We start from the raw sequence: 19120 nt of genomic DNA, 5'->3' as shown, positions 1-19120 counted from the left end.
TCCTCAGCTATTACTGGAGAGCTTTCGATGGCTGTACCATTTTTGCATTGGTATAATTGTTTGGCAAGTCCAATCATGTAAGAACGGAGAACTCTGACACTATTTTTATACTCGACGTCATGTTTTACCTTCTTTGTTGGTGATCCGAATCCCCTGTTAATAGGACTGCTACATCTAACCGAGAAATGTAAACTTCTATTACGAATTTGCATGAAAAGCACGCGGATTTTGGAATGTTTCCAGATACGAATAAATTGAGTAATGTGGCCGTCAAAAGATTTTTTAAACATTTTTGTTTATTTTTTTTTTTTGTTAGCATATTTTTGAACTTAGTTTGTTTCCCCCAATGCACTGCGTTTAACAAATCATTTTGAGAAGGTTTTATACGAAACTATGCATTCTGGAAATACTTGCTTGTACGCTGCAGTCCATATGATGCTCACCATCCTTCCTTAATTAGGTCGCTACCTGCTCCACTCGACTGGCCATCTCACCCAGCTTGCAACGTGGATGATAGAGCAGGGCTTCTAGACTTCAAGAAAATTGATTATGTCTCATTACTGCAGTATCTTTTTGATCAAGACTGGGCCGATGTGTTTGAATGCTTCGATGTTGATGATATGACTGTGCGTTTCTGTAGCATTATTCAACATTGGTTAGAATCAAATGTTCCTCTCAACAGACGACCAATATCCTCAGCTTGGAGTGCTCATCAGCTTAGAGTGCTGAAGCGTGAGCGTAATGCAGTCCAGAGAAAACTACGTCGTCACAGAACAGCTGACCCGAAGCGTGACTTCAAGCGTTCCAGTATCGCTTACATTAAACTTAACAATGCCTTGTACAAATCACACGCCCTCAGAGTCCAGTGGATTTTGCGGCGTAGCCCCCGAAATTTTTGGAGCTTTGTCAAAAGCAAAAGATGCGAGTATACCGTCCAAATGCTACTCAATGGGAAAGAGTCCACTTCTCTTAGCGAAGCGTGTGAGATGTTTGCTAAACACTTTGCATTTGTCTTCGATAAAAATATGAACAGTGACGTTGAAGCTGAATTTGCTGCCTTTAATACGCCTAGTGACTTAGTGGAACTGGGCACATTCGAAGTAACTCGGGATATGGTACTTTCAGCAGCAAGGAGACTGAAAACCTCACTCTCTCCTGGTCCAGATGGAATTCCGGCAGTGGTGTTCTGCCGTTGCTCAGCTGCCTTAGCAGAACCTTTAGCAGCCATATTTAATGCATCCTTTGAGCAAGGAAAATTCCCAACATTTTGGAAGCAGTCGTATATATTTCCTGTTTTCAAAGCTGGCAATAAACGGGATATTAAGAACTATCGAGGTATCACCAGTCTTTCGGCAGCGTCCAAACTGTTTGAGATCATCTTGAGCGAATTTGTCCTGAATCGCTCGAAGAACTACATTTCAACTGACCAGCATGGATTTATTCCCAGTAGATCGGTAGCTACTAACCTTTTGGATTTCACCATAACATGCATCACCGCGATGGAGAACAAGTCGACGTCATATATACTGATCTGAAAGCCGCATTCGACAAAATCGACCAGAAGGTTTGTTACGCAAGCTTTCCCGACTAGGAGCGTCTGAGCAACTTAGGTCGTGGTTACATTCCTACTTGACTGGACGAACTCTTCGAGTACGACTAGGATCTTGTGTCTCTTCTACGTTTACCAGCACCTCCAGAGTACCTCAGGGAAGTAACCTGCACAGTTCGAAAAAGTAGTGTAAATTTCTGTTCAATATTATGCACATAAATGGACCGTCACATATCATATAACTTTACATTATCAATCATGTAAAGTTCTGAGACATTTCTTGCAATGTAGCAATTGTTTTATACAAAAGCCCATCTTTGTAAACAACATTGTTTACAAGTTGCTCGATTGCGTGAATTGAAATACAAGTTTACGTGTATGAATGTTTACATCACAATTAAAATATAGAATTTTCATCTGTGTGGGTCCACTTTTGTTTACGTTATTCTTCAACGATGTAGCAGCTTTGTTGGGAGTTAAATGCAAGCTCGTTTATGCAGATGCTCTTAAGCTATACGTCATAGTTCACTCGATCATCGTCTTCAAGCTCTGCTAGATTTGTTTGTGGATTGGTGCCGTCGCAATAAGCTCATCATCAGCGTTCCAAAGTGTGCAGAGATGACGTTTCACCGCTCTAAGAGTTCAATCCTTTACGACTACTGCATTCACAATGTTACGCTTCGCAGAGTAGAACGTATGACTGATCTTGGTGTTCTTTTGGACCCAAAGTTGACCTTCAACTTCACTATTCCTCGATCATCTCTAAGGCGAATCATCAACTGGGATTTCAAAGACCCTCACTGCTTGAAGGCACTATAGTGCTCTTTAGTTCGGCCCATACTTGAGAATGCATCTGTGGTCTGGTCTCCATATGAGCTAGTGTGGAATCTCCGAATAGAACGTTTTCAGAAAAGATTATTGAGGTTGGCTTTGCGCAGCCTGCCGTGGCGCGATCCAATGAATTTGCCACCTTAGGCAGACCGATGCATGCTATTGGACCTGGACACATTGGAACACAGAAGAAAAATGCAACAAGCCTTATTTGTAGCGATGTGGACTGCACACTACGAAAAAGACATGTAAATTTCAGTGCCCTGAGACCGACACATGCAAGCGGCCCTTTTGACATAAGAATCAGTTGAAAAGGACGGGAAAATCAATTCAATCAAACGCACATTTCGTCGAGTTGCATATGTTTCAGTTTCAGGACACTCAATTTTACATGCCATGTTTGTTTACGTTCCATGATTTACGTCATAGCTGAATTACGTCTCGTATGAGAATAATAATTTCTAAGTGTGTGCCCTCAACTGCTCTCACAATTAAACTTCCGTGTTCCTCAAAGGATGTTGCGGCAATCATCCTTACTACAACCAAGATTCCATCGGACTGCATATGGGTACCATGAGCCAATGTCTGCGATGATTCGGGCATTCTCCGCTGTGGAAGACGCATTTGAATTCGGAGAAACATCGAACCAATTTCGAAACCGATTGAGAAGATTATTTTTGTAATCTGTTTATTTGTTGCTTTTTTGTGTATTATCCAAGTTTTATTCATTAAGAAAACTACTGTCAGATGAATTACAATAAATAAATAATTAAATAACAGCCATTACATCTACTGTACGAACATAGGCAAATATGTATACTGCCTATAATCGCAGATCATTCCCATAAGGAACAAGAGGACATTGAGAAAACGGCAGTTGAAGTTACGAAATGCAATTCCCATGCGAAAATTTGAAAAATAATATTAAATTTATTCAGAGTTTGTTTAAGTTTAAATCAAGTGCATTGAAGCTTACGTGCTTTGTTATATCAGCCAAAAATATGGCAACTTAAAAAGCAGAGCTGAAACTTGTCTTCTGGACTATTGAATTTCAAGATGGGACTGATATGCGATTACTTTGCTTGTTCCATTAAGCAACTTGACTTGAAAACTTGTGAAAACAACATTTTTCATTATGCAAATCCATAGTTTTATCGCATAATATGAAAGTAGATGCCAATTGATAGTAGATAGCGTTGTTATATCAAAATTGACGAAACTACATATGGGACTGATTTACTATTATAGGCAGTATTGGCCAACAGGGGAAAAAGTGTAGAGCAGTCAAACGTCAACAATGATAAGAACAAACTAACAACACCATCGGATACATCAAACTTTCCTTACTAGATGACGCCGTTAGTTCGTGTGAAACAGTCTCAGTCAGTTTTAGGAAGTAAGGCAAGTAGGAAAACCAAAATAAGATGTACTTTGAACAATTTAAAAGCCATTGATCTCTCTTAAGTTGACACCATCTTAATAACATGAGCAGTTCTTGGACACATAACAAACACGGTGTCTAAAGAGGCAGATACATTAACTTTAATGAACCTAGATATTTTCTACACCATTGGCTTTTTTGGGTGCTTATATTCAAAAACAGATTAGATTTAAAATACTATTGTCTTACAATCAAATAATCAAACAATTCCCTATTGCGGACATTGATCTGCCGATCGTTTCTAAGCGATCTCTCGTAAATATTTCCACTGACACATCCTCCAATATTGTCAGCCGGTTGGGAGTCAACCGACAACGACAACAGCAATCATAACAACAGGAGCCTTAACAAATACATCAACAGCAACAACGACGACGACGACAACGGCTCCGGATAGCAACAACAACAACAGCAGCAATACCGAGGAGAAACAAATAAGAAAACCAAAATTGTTTATGGTGGAAATGTCATGACATTTCATTAAGGAAAAAACGAAACCTCCTCGGCACATACCACATCATCTCTAGCTCCAGCTGCTGGCTGGGTTGAAGCCGTGTTGCATGTGGTATCAAATCGAACCAGCCGAACGAACGAACGATACCTACACACGAACACACATATTCTCCTCATTTCTCACCCGTCGTCGTCGTCGTCATTGCCTGAAGAAGTGATCGAGAACGGGAGATCGAACGGTCGGAGGTGGACATCGTGCAGGGTGAATGGATGGCACCGGGAGCATCTCCTCGATAAGTCCGCCGTTTTGTGTTTTGTGTATACTGGGCTCACGAGAGCAAGTACAATGGCGTGTACAGGTTCGATGAGAAAGGAGGACGAACAGCAAGACAATCACGTTCAGATCGAACAATTTTACGATCTGCTCGACATGGTGAACCAGCCTTCGGCTTCAAAAAATATGATCATCTATTTACGATACGATACACACACGGGTTTTTGTTTGTAGTCGGTTGGGTGAATATTTCGTAACTTAGTTTTGATTTGGTAGACAGCCTCTACCTGTGCCGAACAGTTTATTTAAATCATTCTGACGTTTCGGCTATTTTTTTTTTTAGTGATCTGTTTTGAATTGTTGAATCCACTCAACCTGGTATGTTCAAAGTGTGGAGATCTATCCCTCAAGTAAGTGGGAAAAATGTAAACACTCGAAAGCAACTTTGCGAACTATGGAAATTCTTCTTCTTCTTCTTCTTCGCATTTAAAGCTTATTGCTTTTCGCATATTAGCTTATTGCATGCTCTCAACGTATCCTTCTAGATGCACTTCCACAATTATTAATTGAAAGCTTTCGATGCCTGTACCATTATTGCATTAGTGTAATTGTGTGGCAAGTACAATCATACTCTATGCCCAGGGAAGTCAAGTAATTTTCCAACAGGCACCTCCAGCATGGTCTTGTTTTGTAGCTGTGCCTTTACCGGCTGAGCAAAGCGAGGCCCCATATTCTATCATAAGTAGTCTTGAAACTTTGGATGAACTTTTTTGATGTGAACAACTCTATACTTCCTTTTATAACAGTTAATTGCTTCAATAACAGTATACCTTTATGTTCCTGATACGTTTAGTACACATACGGAAGTCAAGCAATAATATGCTGCGAGTTGCATAATTCCATCAATGATAATATTTGGACAGCAAAATCTGCTTTTGAAGATCTTGAATCTATGAAAGACCATTCTAATTATGATCGGATAAGCATTTCAAATGGAAGCTCAGTACCCGTCACGCACATAACGGTTAAGTATAGAACATTACGAAACGAGGGGCGAGAGGGTCTAAAATGCTGCATCACTTCACTATGTTCCCTTAAACAACACTGTTTTTGTCTGTGAGCACAAATCGATGCAACGAAAAACAATTCTGCCCTGAAAACTCTCCGCGATTAGCGGGACCCTTGAAGTATATTTCTGAATACGAAGAGACTCCAGATCAATCAGTTGACATCGACCCAGCTATGAAAGGCAGACAAAAAGGTTCTCTCCAAGATTCGATGAAAACGACGTTGAACGGATTCAAGCACAATTCTTGTAGTTATAGCAGATCAATACTGCAGGGTGGACTGCACTAGGGAACAGTATAGCGATTTGAGGTTGTAGATCAATTTAAGCGCATCATATGAAAAGGACCAATAAGTCATATGTAGACAATGGCTGTAAACGTCGATTTCTTACGGATTAAGACTCATTCAGGCAAACTGACTGCACAAAACTTTTTATTTAGTTCGTTTATTTGTTAGGCTCAATCGCGTTAGCTTTACGGAGCCTATAATTCATTTTTCTTTGTTTGTAACAAAATTCACTTAATTCTATGTCTAGTAGGAGATGGGCCGAATACTCGCAGCTTACCCGTGGTTAGAGGGGTACATTGCCGAAGGATAGGAAAAGAGGAGAAGCTCGGGGTTGTCGCCAGTATGAACGGTAGTGTGGTTCTAGATTCGTCTGGAGTTCGACCGGTTATGGTGACCAGTGGGCGACGATGTGACTGATCAAGACGGGGGATAGACTGCACAATCTGGTAGAGTTTGCCAAATTAGATGCTGCTATCGGTTTGCTTGAATGAGTCCACGAGTAATCAACGAGAAATCGATGATTCAAACGCACAGATACAAACTGAATCGGATCATGTAAGCTCATGCGGTCCGCGATGCAGTAAACTACTTGATCGGAGAACTCGTTGAGGTGCATCAATTTCGAATTAACCCAAATTCCAGGAGAATCTATTTCATCTTTAGCACTTTTAAGGGTGGTCACTGAATTTTCTTTATGAAATTTTCGATTTTCCCGATATAAAATCTCAATTATTTCCCGATTTCAAAAGTGACTAGGTGCAAATTCTTCTGGTCGACATTTGTAAAAAAAATCAGTTACAACGCTTAGGGAATATTATTGCTTATATCTGAAAGTACATTTCAGCTAAATAGTTTGTTTGATATATTCGATTACAACCACTTGATCAAATCTATGCAGTGCTTTAAAGAAGGAAATCTAAATGCTTTATTCGATAAGTATACATAATACATAATAGGAAACAGTCCCCCGTCTCGATGAGTCTCATCGTCGCCCACTGGTCACCATAGCCGGTCGAACTCCAGACGAATCTAGAACCATATTACCGTTCATACTGGCGACATCGCTCTGATAAGACAACGAAACCCTGCCCCCAAGCTCCTCCCCTTTTCCTATCCTTCGACAATGTACCCCTCTAACCTCGGGTAAACCGCGAGTATTCGGCCCAACTCCTACTAGACATAGAATTAAGTGAATTTTGTTACAAACAAAGAAAAATGAATTATAGGCTCCGTAAAGCTAACGCGATTGAGCCTTACAAATGAACGAACTTGAAAAAAAATAATAGGAAACTGATTTGAAATATTATTGTGAATCCTCAGCAATAAACAAATAATGTAGGGGAAATGTCGGCTTCGACAATCCCTTAATCTATTATCGTCTGGGGGTAAACAAAGTCCTAGAGCACTCAAATTTGGCCAATAGATGCTCTGAAACACAATGTATCCCCATGCCAAAATAAAGCTCTCAAGGACGTTGTTTACCTCCAAGCCGAAAGAGAAATAATCTATTAAGAATATTGTAAAACTCTAGAGACATTTGAATTTAAATATGATGATAGCTTTAGGTAGCATGAAGCCTCTGATACTCTATCAAAGTCACGGGATTGTTAAGCTTTTAAGATTAATTTGTACTGTTTTATGCTTGACTGGTTGCGTACGTATGCAGTTTGATCGATGTAAGGAAAACTCCGTTTCGAAAATAACTGCTACTTTTTGAACTACAGTAAACCAAATTTCTTGAAGTTTTGCTCAATTATAGAAACATGATAGATATCACATATTTCACTGCCACATATGCTACAAATCCATTAATTTAAAAAAATAGTTCAAAATTGAGTATTTTACTTAAAATTAAATTACTTACATTAAAAATTTCCGACAGGCTCAAATAATTAAGCTAAAATCCAATATAAGTTTGTTTTAAATATATGTATAGACAGTGTTCGGAATGAATTTCCTCAAAACCATATTAACATTTTGTTGAGTCACTGTACATAGTATCTTTTAAAATTGTCCAAGTACAAATCTCCTCAACCTAAAAACATAATAAGCATAATTATGTTCATAATTTATTAAAACAAACAATGCATAAAAAGTTGATTCATGAACTATATAAAAAATATTTTAAAATATAGAACATTCTGTACAAGATTTGCAGTTGAAGTTTGTTGATTATTGGGAAATCAAATCAAGTTATTTACAGGCAAGATTTAAGAAATTTTAACAAAATGTTTTGAGCACCGTTGTGGATATTTTAATCTAACTTTATCCCTCTGTTCGGGTCATAATCACTGTGCCCAAAACATTGATCTTTTGTTATATGTTCGTGTACTTTGTTTAGTGCATTACTATGGAAAAGTAATTAGGTATTCGTTTTCGATACAGTTAACGCAATTAACATTGCAAGTTTTATGGAGGTTTTAAAGCATGCTACAAGTCTAAATTATGGTCTACAGAACCCTTATAAAACCGAAATTGTTACTTGGGAAGTCATACATACTTGATCTTCTCACAAGAAGCCTAATTCAAAAGTGATGTTCCGTGTCATTTGAAGAGTTCTGGAACCTCTCCAAAGACGCGCCATCTCAGCAATCAAAATGGGTCTTACATGAATCCTTATTCAATTGTGATGTTCGGCATCATTTGAAAAATTCTGGGATCTCTTCGAATATGCACCTTCTCGGCAATCAATATAGGTCTTCTTAGTGAGAAAAACAAGCGATTATACTGATATTTGACCATGCATCGGAACCCTGGTTAGAACCTTTTCTTGTATCCAACCTCAAAATCGAGGTTCATAACCGTCAACAAGAAAAACCGATACGGAGCAACAAACTTACACTTATTATGCCTCCAATTCCCGACTTTTTCTCGCATTTCACGCTGTTCCTAAAATGGTGGCAAACCTGACTTTCGTTGCAAACACTGCCTGGCTAATCGATCCAAGAGTTGACAACGATCTTCGATCGGTGGAAGTTCACAGGATTGTTCCACAGAAGGTGGCGAAGAGTATTACGAACGGATTTTCTTTGGACGAATTCAGAATAGTTTGCTCGAGAGAGCAATAAAGAACTTTTAGACAGGCAGGATATCGAAATTCATGGGTGATTTTGAAAATGAAGCCGAATCTGCTAGCTTCGGAAACAATGTGGCTTAAATGTCAATGCAGAGTCAAGAATAATTCCTAGGTCCCGGACATGGTTGGTTGTCTATCGTAAAATCGACTATTATTGCTTCCTATGAAAAGTGATAACGTTGCACTTTTCGATACTCAACGTAAGCAAATTCCTAAAACACCACTCTTTCTAACTGTCGATCAGGTGATGCAACCGCAGGCAATCAGCAAAGCACCGCACAATCGTGTAAATCTTGGCATCGTCTGCATAAAATGATCAGCTGCCATGATGTTCAGAATAATTGTTTGTGAAGTAGTCCGATTGGTCAGCACAGATTTTCATACAGAGGCTGTGTTCCATTTGGAGGATTTTCACTTCAATTTGACGCTTCGAAAATAAATTAAAATGTTCGAAAATCCCTCTGCTGTTTTTTGTCCGGTTTTCGAGAAGGTGTTTGTCAAAATTGATTCCTTGTCTGTCAGAAATAAGTCTGGTGGAATAGCAGGGTGATTTGAAAATATTCCATTTAAAAAATTTAAGTGAAAATTCTTCAAATGGAACTCAGCCAGAGTATTAGATTGGTAAGAAAAGACATTAACCAACGGATGAAATCTGGAGAGACACCGAGCTTCTCAAGCATAGCAAGTTATATATCGTGATCAACCCCGTCAAAAGCTGCCTTGAGATCCGTGTACGCAACGTCCAATGAAATGGATTACCGACATGAAGCAGTCGGTTAAGTTGTGTGAATGAATCAAGCAAATAGACCAGTAGTATACTTCACTGCCACCGTTAGTATTAGTGAGCAGCTTCACTACACACTTAGAAAAAATCGTGTAAATTTAGGTGCTCTGAGACTGACATATACGAGCGTCAATTTTGTCATAGAATTGAGTGATAACAAACGCAAAATTCAACTCAATCAAACGTACTTTTTGTCGAGTAACGAACTTTTCTGTCTCGGAGAACTTAATTTTACATGAAATATTTGTTTACGTCTGAACCTTTTTGTCAAATATGGATTCCGTCACGTGTAAAATTAGCTATTTCTAAGTGTGTAATACACTCCCAGAAATAAATATAAAGACACATAAAAAAGCATGGCGCCTACCAAATATAAGAATCAGAGGAATTCTAAACCATGTATTTTTGTAAGCCACATTATCATGCTACAATATCACCCATAGAAATAACCAACTGCATCATGTACGCAGGGGAAATAAATGGAAATGTGATTTTCTCCTTCGGAAATAAATATAAAGACACATAAAAAAATGTATGGGAAATTGGTCATTTTCGAAACATTACTAAGCATGTCAACAATTCTTGTAGCACCAAAATAACCAAAGAGTTAGTTAAAGTAATAATTAAACTTAATTTCTGAAACGTTTTAAGCAGATCCAATCGCTAGAAGTTATCGAAAATTACAAAAAATCATTGGTTGATCAGCGATGATTAATTAGGTGAAACATACATTTAGGCGTTTTCCGAGTTAGAATGTGTCTTGAGATGTTCAAACAAATTAATAGGAAGATGACCTGTTACACTAAAACTGATATCTAGTAAAAGTGAGGGGGTGACGGGCCTACGCGCTCTTCCCATCTTCCTTTAATTTGTTTGAACATCTCAAGACACATTTTAACTCGGAAAACGCCTAAATGTATGTATCACCTTATTAATCATCGCTGATCAACCAATGATTTTTTGTAATTTTCGATAACTTCTAGCGATTGGATCTGCTTAAATATTTATTATTATTATTTTCAAGCAGTAAAATGCGTGTATTAGTGAAACTTCTCACTAATACTAAAGGTAGTAGAAAATCAAATGATATTATATTTTTGTTTTGACACATATATTCAATCGATTCTTAAAATAAATCGACAAATAAACATCAGGCAGTATGTGGTGGTGCTTCGAGTCTATTCACAGATGTGTTTTTTTTTTATTTTATCTGATTTAGGATTCGATCCAGGACTGTTGAGGCGTGATGCTATCGGTGTCTTCGCTTGGTTCCAATAGACCATGGCTGAATTCCAGGTAGGGCTCGTTCAATTAATTGTTTGCAGTTGGATTTCTTAAAAATCAAATATGGCTATAATGATTGAGATAGATCTGTTTACAATCTTCAAACGTGAAAAATCAAAGGAAGCTATTCCAATGAGATATACATGTTTTCCTAAAGTGCAAACATAAATGACTGTCCAATAGTTTCTACATGTCTGTTTAAACGCGACATATCAACAAACGTCTAAAATTGTTAAAAGAAACTCCAATAAAATACAAATGATTATCTTATAAGATACATACATTCATCATGAAAACAGGTATATTTTACTGGATTTTCTTATAGTACAAACTTATATGAATTTCCATTAGTTTCAGACAAATATTCATATACATCTTATCCATCGCTAACCACAGTTGAAGCAAAGGAATATCAGGTACTATGTATGTGAAATAACGATATAATGAATAAATCTTCTGAAATCGGTATGTTATAAGATGGATCCAATAAATCGTAAGTGTCGATTTGTCTCAGTGCATGAGACATACGGACATAAAAGGAGCAATGTTTGTCTTAAGAGGCAACTAACAGTCAGCCTCAGAAGGTGTCATCAATGATGATCATCAAAAAGTGGGAACAGGTTAATGAAAATAACCACCCACAACTTCTGAAGCTTTTTCCAGCATAAACACATGAAATACACCTACAACTAGTATTTCGAAGTTTGCTCTGATTCATTATCTTTATGCACTCACCTTTTATTCAAGCAGTATCTCATTTTGTTGGGTAGATATCTGCTTTTCAATAACATCGATTTTTTTTTGGCCTAGCACTACGACACACAAAAAATCATCACAATAAAAAAAAATCCCAGCCCCAAATTGAACACCGCTTATTTTACTCACTTCCAGAAGGGATATAGTATTTGAATAGTCTTCACTACATCTGCACATATATTTACTTTCACAATCTAATAAGTTAAGCCCGACTTATAATGAAAATTAGCTGAAAACTGAATTTTTATTCACGATTTGCCGGTAAACAACGAAAGATCACAACAAGACTGACACATGCGCACAGTATGAATGTATGCGTTAAGCTACGTATCCCATGTTTTATCCTAGCAGCAATCATTGGCCAATGTTGCCAAAACAGTTTCATGAAACTATTACATAAGATTCAGTAAAATAAATTCGATGATTGATAGCAGCATCTTTGTGCATAGCAACTCAATTATTTTCTGTTCAGGAATATTTTATTTGTTGAAAAGATAAAATCATCGCCCTAGATGACACTTTTCTATGGAAATTTTGTTTTAATAAAATTACATATTTTCTTTTTTGGGTAAACCGGCAACACGACTAACCAAAATAGCATATGTTCGACCATATGATTATGCTGATGTTTACAAACAAACAACTCAGTGTAGCTGTGCGTGACTTCCGTATAATATACCTAGTCAATATTCGAACGATGCCGCAGAAAACGAAAGCACAAATAGCTGCACATAAACGAGAAGCAATTAAGAAAATCATTAGCTGGTGATACAGTTAATAATTCAGCTGCAAACACATTCCTTAATTCGTGTGCCATTTTGGATGCTACATGATAACCTCTTTTATCAAACAATGTGGCAGAAATAGCGCAAAATCTGTTTATAAAGCTGTGGCTATCAAAAGAGAATGTCGATGAAGAGAATCGATCAAAGTCACTTACACCCCTTTCCTTCTAATCCCCTTATTTATAAATTGAATTTCCTCAAGTACTCCAAATATGCTGAAATTTTGCTCATTAACATTCCTGACACAGTTCTTTAATATGCTTCAAGTTTTATCAAAACCCGTACCCGTTTAGTACAACAAAAGCTTAAACAGTTTGATTTTTTTTCGCCGTCTGAAAAAATTGGCAAGGTTATATACTTTAGTCTGATCTTGGTTTTCACTCTGTGAACAAAAGAATAGAACCTGTGAAGTACAGATATCGCTACATGCATCTGCCGCAACGAATGCTGTAGTATGCTTTGTTAACAGTAACAATATAAATGACCACGTTGTTAAGGAGGCATCGTTTGAGGCAGCCTACTTCCAGGAGAGAGTTGAAGATAAAGTAATAGTTTTCTTCGAAAATATGTTCCTTAAAAATAATAGAAAATGAGGTTGTAAATAAAAGTTAGTGCATTGGCAAACAGAACATCAAAAAATAAAAATGTACACAAACCATATAGATTGAATATCCAAATTCAGTGACATTTTTTTCATTGGGGTCGTTTTCACCATCTGATCGTCAGATCACAAGTCGTTTTTGGTACTTGGGTATTTTATTGTATTCTTACTATTACCATAAATAAACTAGCATGATGGGTTGCATCATTAGAGTACTTTTGGGACGACCTCGTACCTGAGATTTTAAGAAAATATACTAAATCGGAGTTCTAGAAGGAAAATCACAAAATACAAAGTGTTGTGCGGTAAGGTTTGAGTCGTGTTAAGATGCTCTAATGGTGTGAGTGCTTCAAGAATTGAAAATCTTGCCTATAAAGTAGAATTTAGATATCGAAATAATATTTCCTAATAATCAGCATGAATTCAATACTACCCATCTATCAAATCTTATAAAATACGTAAGATGTAGCTGTATTAGTTTTTCATGATTTGTGATATTCTCGATTACACCAATACCACCAAAATGGAAAACAAATACAAGCAAGTGATTGATTGATTGACATTTGAGCCTGATCGCTTCGGGTGAAAGCCATGTGTGTCAGGAGAAATGTAGTTTCTGCAGTTAGCAAATTATGCGTCGTTGATGATGATCTCGGAGACTTTACAGATCAGCAGCCACAAAGTGAAGTAATCCCTCGGTAATTTTCCATTTCACGCTTGTCTCCTTTCTTTTAGATCGGAAACATGAACGAAGATTTCCAACGCGATGGAAATTTCCCCTGAAGTAAGGAAATATTGAACAGCTTTAAAAACGCGATGCTGTAGGTAAAATAAAATTCCATTGAAACCTCATTCATTACAACCTCTGAATATGTTTCGTACCACATATGCAATGGAAGCTCTTGCAATGGACTGCAGCGTACAAGCAAGTTTTTCCAGAATGCATATTTTTGAAAAAATCTTCACGAGATGATCATTTGGGGAAACAAACTTAGTTCGAACCTTCCCGCGACTCCATTACAGAAGCTGTTCTTGTCACGAAATATTGCAAATTACGAATCTTACATTTCCCGGTTGGGTGTAAACAGAACTTCTCTTCAGTATGCATGAAGAGATTCCGGCAGGACTAGCAGCCTTCGTATATCAGATCGACGAGTTCCAACGTAGTCGTGGAGATATCAAAGTTGAACAACTCTCTGGAAGTGTTTCTGATTGCATCACCAAGTTTACAAACGAAGCCATTGAATTATTGAAAACATTCTTGATTGCACTTCTCCAGCGGTGCACTGCCAATTATGTCACCTAGATGAATTTCAACCGGTAGCCCATCCTCATTCCTTTTTGTCTCCACAATTGACCAGAATAGCTTTGCGTTGTGCCGAATATTGATTTGTATTCGCATGAGTTGTTCTTTTAGAGGAAACGGTTATACCACCGGTTGGAAACTAACGATTTAAAATTGGCTTACTGCTTGACTAGCCTAATTGGTCCCAAGTACATCTATAAGCGTACCCCATTCTAGTCGAAATTCTAGTACTACACTATGTTTGTTTTGATTAGCTATGAAAGTTTGACAGATAAAATGAGGGGCTAGTGGATTTTCATATGTTTCGAGGGGTGCATCGATTATCTTTGGACCGAAAAGAGTACCAGATCTGAGCCAAAAAGTTGAGCACATTTCTTCGGGACCTTCTGGTCTTAAAGTTACCTCTATGGTTGTAATTTCGATATTGATCACTTACTGCAGAAAATATTCGCATGCGGAATTGCTTATGGGTTTCACAGGGCCTTCCATCGATCATTGGACCATGCAGGTTTACGAGCACATCTCAGCAGAGGAACACATTCGGTTATTGTAGTCCTCACAACCTCGTCAAAGTAGATAACGGCTTCATCAATCGAGACGCATGAGTCAGGAAACTGTCAATTGACCTGGAGTGAATCAAACAGCTGAATCAGTTCTACGAAAGTCCAGGTGGTTAAATGGTGTTATCGATAAGAACGGATACCTACGCAAGATTCTCCGCATCCAAGTTGATCAAAGACTCGAAGACTTCGACAACAGTGCATTCCGGTATGGCAACTTAATATACCAGCACAAGATCAAGCAACCGAGAGTTTTGGTTCAATTTTGAATTGATTTGTGTTAAATCATGCAAATTGAAACCATCCTGCAGAACACTGCAGGCAGATGGCATGTGCGATGGGAGAACGTCAATTGTTGGATGACCATTATTGGAAATATTCCAAACCAAGCCAGACGGGTTGCAATCATCAAATAGTAAAGCAAGGTCTTTATGGTCTAATCGGGAAAGCATAGGTCCAACCGAACTGATGTTTGATGTGACGATATGTGTTGCTTAAACGTCAGCTGGAAATCCAGAATTACTCCCAGATCTTTCACGTGGTTGATAATTGTATCCAGAAGTACATAATTGAACATGATCGGTTCCTTCTTGCGAGAGAAGGTGATTACTGAAAAGTTCACGGGGTTGACCTTTATTCGGTTGAAGTTGCAAGTGTTAGCAAAAGCTTCGAGCTGGCGTTAAAGGAACAGACAGTTATCGATAGTAAGGATCCGCAGATAAATCTTAAGACCATCTGCATACGATATCCGATATCTCTGACGTAGCTGGGTAGAATACTGATAATCACTAACGTAACGGTTACCTTCAGTAGGTGATCACGAAGATATGAGCGAAACCATCGAAGCAGGATGCAATTTATCTCTAGTCTATCTAACTTAGCAATCGCAATTGCATGGTCCCACCATGGTAGGCATTTTCTAAACAGGCCTGATAGGAGTTAAGGTTGAGCTTAAAATCCATAAATTTCAGGGGGAGTTCAGTTCCATTAGTTTCAGAAAATTAGCGGGAAATTTTAGGAATGGCCCAAATTTTCAGAGAACTTCAGATATGTTAAGAAAATTATTAAGGTCTTCACATAAGTTCAGAAGTTCACGGATGCTTACACATGTTTTATTATTCACATTCACTTTTATGGACTGCAAACGTATGTACAGATTTCTATCAACTCGAGATGGACATTCTGAATAGACGATGTAACGGTATTGGCAAGCTAGCTGTGATATGCTTTCCTGAATTGCTGACGGAACGCCAACAGGCCTTGGTTCAAGGACGTCGAGTGCAAATCATCTCAAAGTTGATATAAATTGAACCCAACACTTGACCCGAGTGTTGCTCGCTGCTAGAGTAACGTAGTTGTCGATTAATCTCTCATCAGATAATACGCTGACAATCTTGTTTGAAAAATAAGCGAAAACAATCCCCTGAAGGATTGAAGCAATTTCATCGTTCAACACCACTGACGATGGTAGGCCGGACTCTTGGCGCTGCTCATTTAATTCTAGATGGACTTTGGCTGCAGCTTGATTTTGTTCCTAATCCCACGTTGATGATTGAGCCTAAAGTTGCGATTATTCAGCGACAGCGTACAATAGCTGGTGTTCTTCCTCAATGCGTCTTTATTGGTCGATTTCAACTTTCGCAGATCAGGAAAGGTGTGACACGTTTGAATTGTGAACTATGTTTGGAACGTGCCTATCTATGACATATATTTTCAATCGAGGATGCCCTCCCAATCTATGCTAGGCAGCACATCGACGATACGACGATGATCAACTTTCCGGAAATCGTATGGCACGGTTGTTGAAATGTCCTCAACATTTCGTGGATGATGAGGAACTTGCTTTACCAGTTGAAAAGGTGCCGTGGAGATGAAAGGAGCAGTCTCCCGAGCGCCTACGAAACAGAGGTATATGCTTCGATTGCTCTCGTTAACTACGTGATTGATTACGTTACTGGTTCATTGCGTGATTACTACTTGAAGGACATCTTTAGTTATTACTTGAGATCTTTCTATACCAACCAATGCATCAATGATTTTAAGATCCAGGAACCATCGGTGATTTTTTCTCAGTTGAATTTCGCAAGGCAAAACTCGTAAGTGAATATTCTCAAGCATGAGACTTGAGTTTTTCGCAACACTGTCACAAGTTCGTTGTTTTGCCAAGTTAAGCTCAAAATTACTTATGGTGTATTTTACATGACGGTATTAAGTTCATATTTTGTTTCTGTATGAAATTCGCTCAGAATGTATTAGATGAGTTTATCAACTTTATAAATGCTTACTGTCTGGTAGCAATGCTTAGGGTGATTTATTTCTTCAGAAACCGCTTTCTTGAACCTAAGAAAAGTTTGTCAACTGATTGGTTGTCATCACGAATAAATATTCAAATTACAAAATAACAAATTACTGAAAAACTTTTCTTGAAAAAGTGGCCGCATTCATAAAGGAGACCATTCTGCCGGAGTATTCCTATTTGCATTTGCAAAATTGTTTTGCAAAACCAACATCAAACATGTGTGGTCCGTTCCAGCAGATGAGAGCTGCCCCTTCCTACGGACGACAGCGGTCGCATGTGAGTTTAATCCGCGAGCGCGCCAGGTCACACTCACACCATCAACCGCTCTGCTATTGTCGTTATTGCTGGTCGCGACTTTGATTGCCTTCCGAGGTGAGTCCGGGACGAACAGCAGGTATTCTCGAAGTCATAAATATACGATTTAAAGACAACTTACAGATAACCAACCAAAGCCACCAATACGCACACTCGCACACATATCTACATGTGCAGTTGGATGGCAACCGAGATCATCGAGCGAAGATCGGTTTTCTTGTTGTGAGCCGATTGCTTGGGGGACCCTTGAGATTACTGTGGGGGCTTTCTTGGGGGTTTTTTTTTGAATAATTTATTGGGTGAAGTTTCGGAAAATGGCCTTGCGTGAGATCGCCATTCGTGTTGACTTAAGACTAGGACTTAGCTGCATATATATGCGTTCGATCTCTATGTTATCCTTGTCGTTTCGTCCGCCTACGGATTTCGCATTTATTATGCTTTCGCGGTTTCAGTTGAGTGTACTGGAACATACCAGCTAACAATCTCAACCGTTTCACCATGCAGCACATTGAGCATTGAACATTTGCACATTTTTGTCACACAACTTTTCGCTTTTGAAATTTGGAATGCTCTTATAAACGAACATGGCACTCGATTTAAATCACTCTATCGACAGAGATACTCCTTACCTCTCTCGTTCTCACTTCTTCTTCTTCCTGCCCTAGCAGCTCACCAGGGTGTAAATACAACACACTAAACGCAACAAGATAGCGCACTTCCAGTGGATCCACTTAGAGAGATCCCTGTATGTTCACAATCGGCACTCCCGACAGCGTTCGTCGCTGATTGTCGAGTTCAAATCCCACACGCGCAAAGATTTACCGCAAAACTTCCGGATGTGATACCGAGGCTCAAAACCGATCGGATCCGTTCCCGTTCCGCCCGTCCGAGGGATTCTGCGCGCCAATAAACCGTCACTGAACCAGCTTAATCGCAATAGGCCAAAAAATTCGACAAAAATCCTCTATATTTTAGCAGGTGTCCGCTTCGAACTAAACTACTACCAGCTCTAGGTTTCTTAGCAACTGCGCACCGATCGGATCGGGTGCTGATCAGCGACGTACGGGCGATCGTTCCTTCCTGGTCTCACTTGCACAAACACTGAAAGAGATAGTCGAACAGCAGAACGTTTGTCTGCCATTACCAATCGATGGATCACATCGGTGTTGGTGAGACACCGATTGAAGGAAAGGAATGGCTGCTGCAGGGTCCCCAAACCAAACTGACTTAAGACGGACCTTTGTCGATGTGTACGTGTGCTTAAGTCACCCTGCGGGAGTTGCTACGATCGCTGTCGTGCTGCAGTGACGGCACGGCGGCAATGTGTTGTTAATGTTGACTACCATGGATGGTGATGATGATGCTGACGATGATGATGATGACGGCGGCGATCGAGGTGGGTGTGTTTGCGTGCGTTCACGCTGACAACACTTAAGAGCTTTTCAGCCGA

At 38.9% G+C, this 19120-nt stretch overlaps 1 protein-coding gene across 3 annotated transcripts in view; it reads right to left on the bottom strand.

Annotated features, from left to right (window-relative positions):
* The window catches only part of grh (grainy head), a 558597-nt gene extending 539812 nt beyond the window's left edge, over positions 1-18785 (bottom strand). Inside the window, exon 1 of one of the 3 annotated variants that reach the window (XM_065231285.1) lies at positions 18300-18785. The gene's annotated coding sequence lies outside the window, so the exon portion shown is untranslated. The remainder of the gene's footprint in view (positions 1-18299) is intronic. The other 2 variants (XM_065231293.1, XM_065231277.1) reach the window with 2 other exon arrangements.
* Positions 18786-19120: the final 335 nt, after the last annotated feature.

This window comes from Ochlerotatus camptorhynchus, unplaced genomic scaffold (genome assembly GCF_037179485.1).
Source record: "Ochlerotatus camptorhynchus isolate MF236.1 unplaced genomic scaffold, CSIRO-AGI_Acam_v1.1 ptg000033l, whole genome shotgun sequence".
NCBI classification, from domain to species: domain Eukaryota; kingdom Metazoa; phylum Arthropoda; class Insecta; order Diptera; family Culicidae; genus Ochlerotatus; species Ochlerotatus camptorhynchus.
The sequence above is the reverse complement of the archived record's forward strand: the minus strand, read 5'-3'. Positions and strand labels throughout refer to the sequence as shown.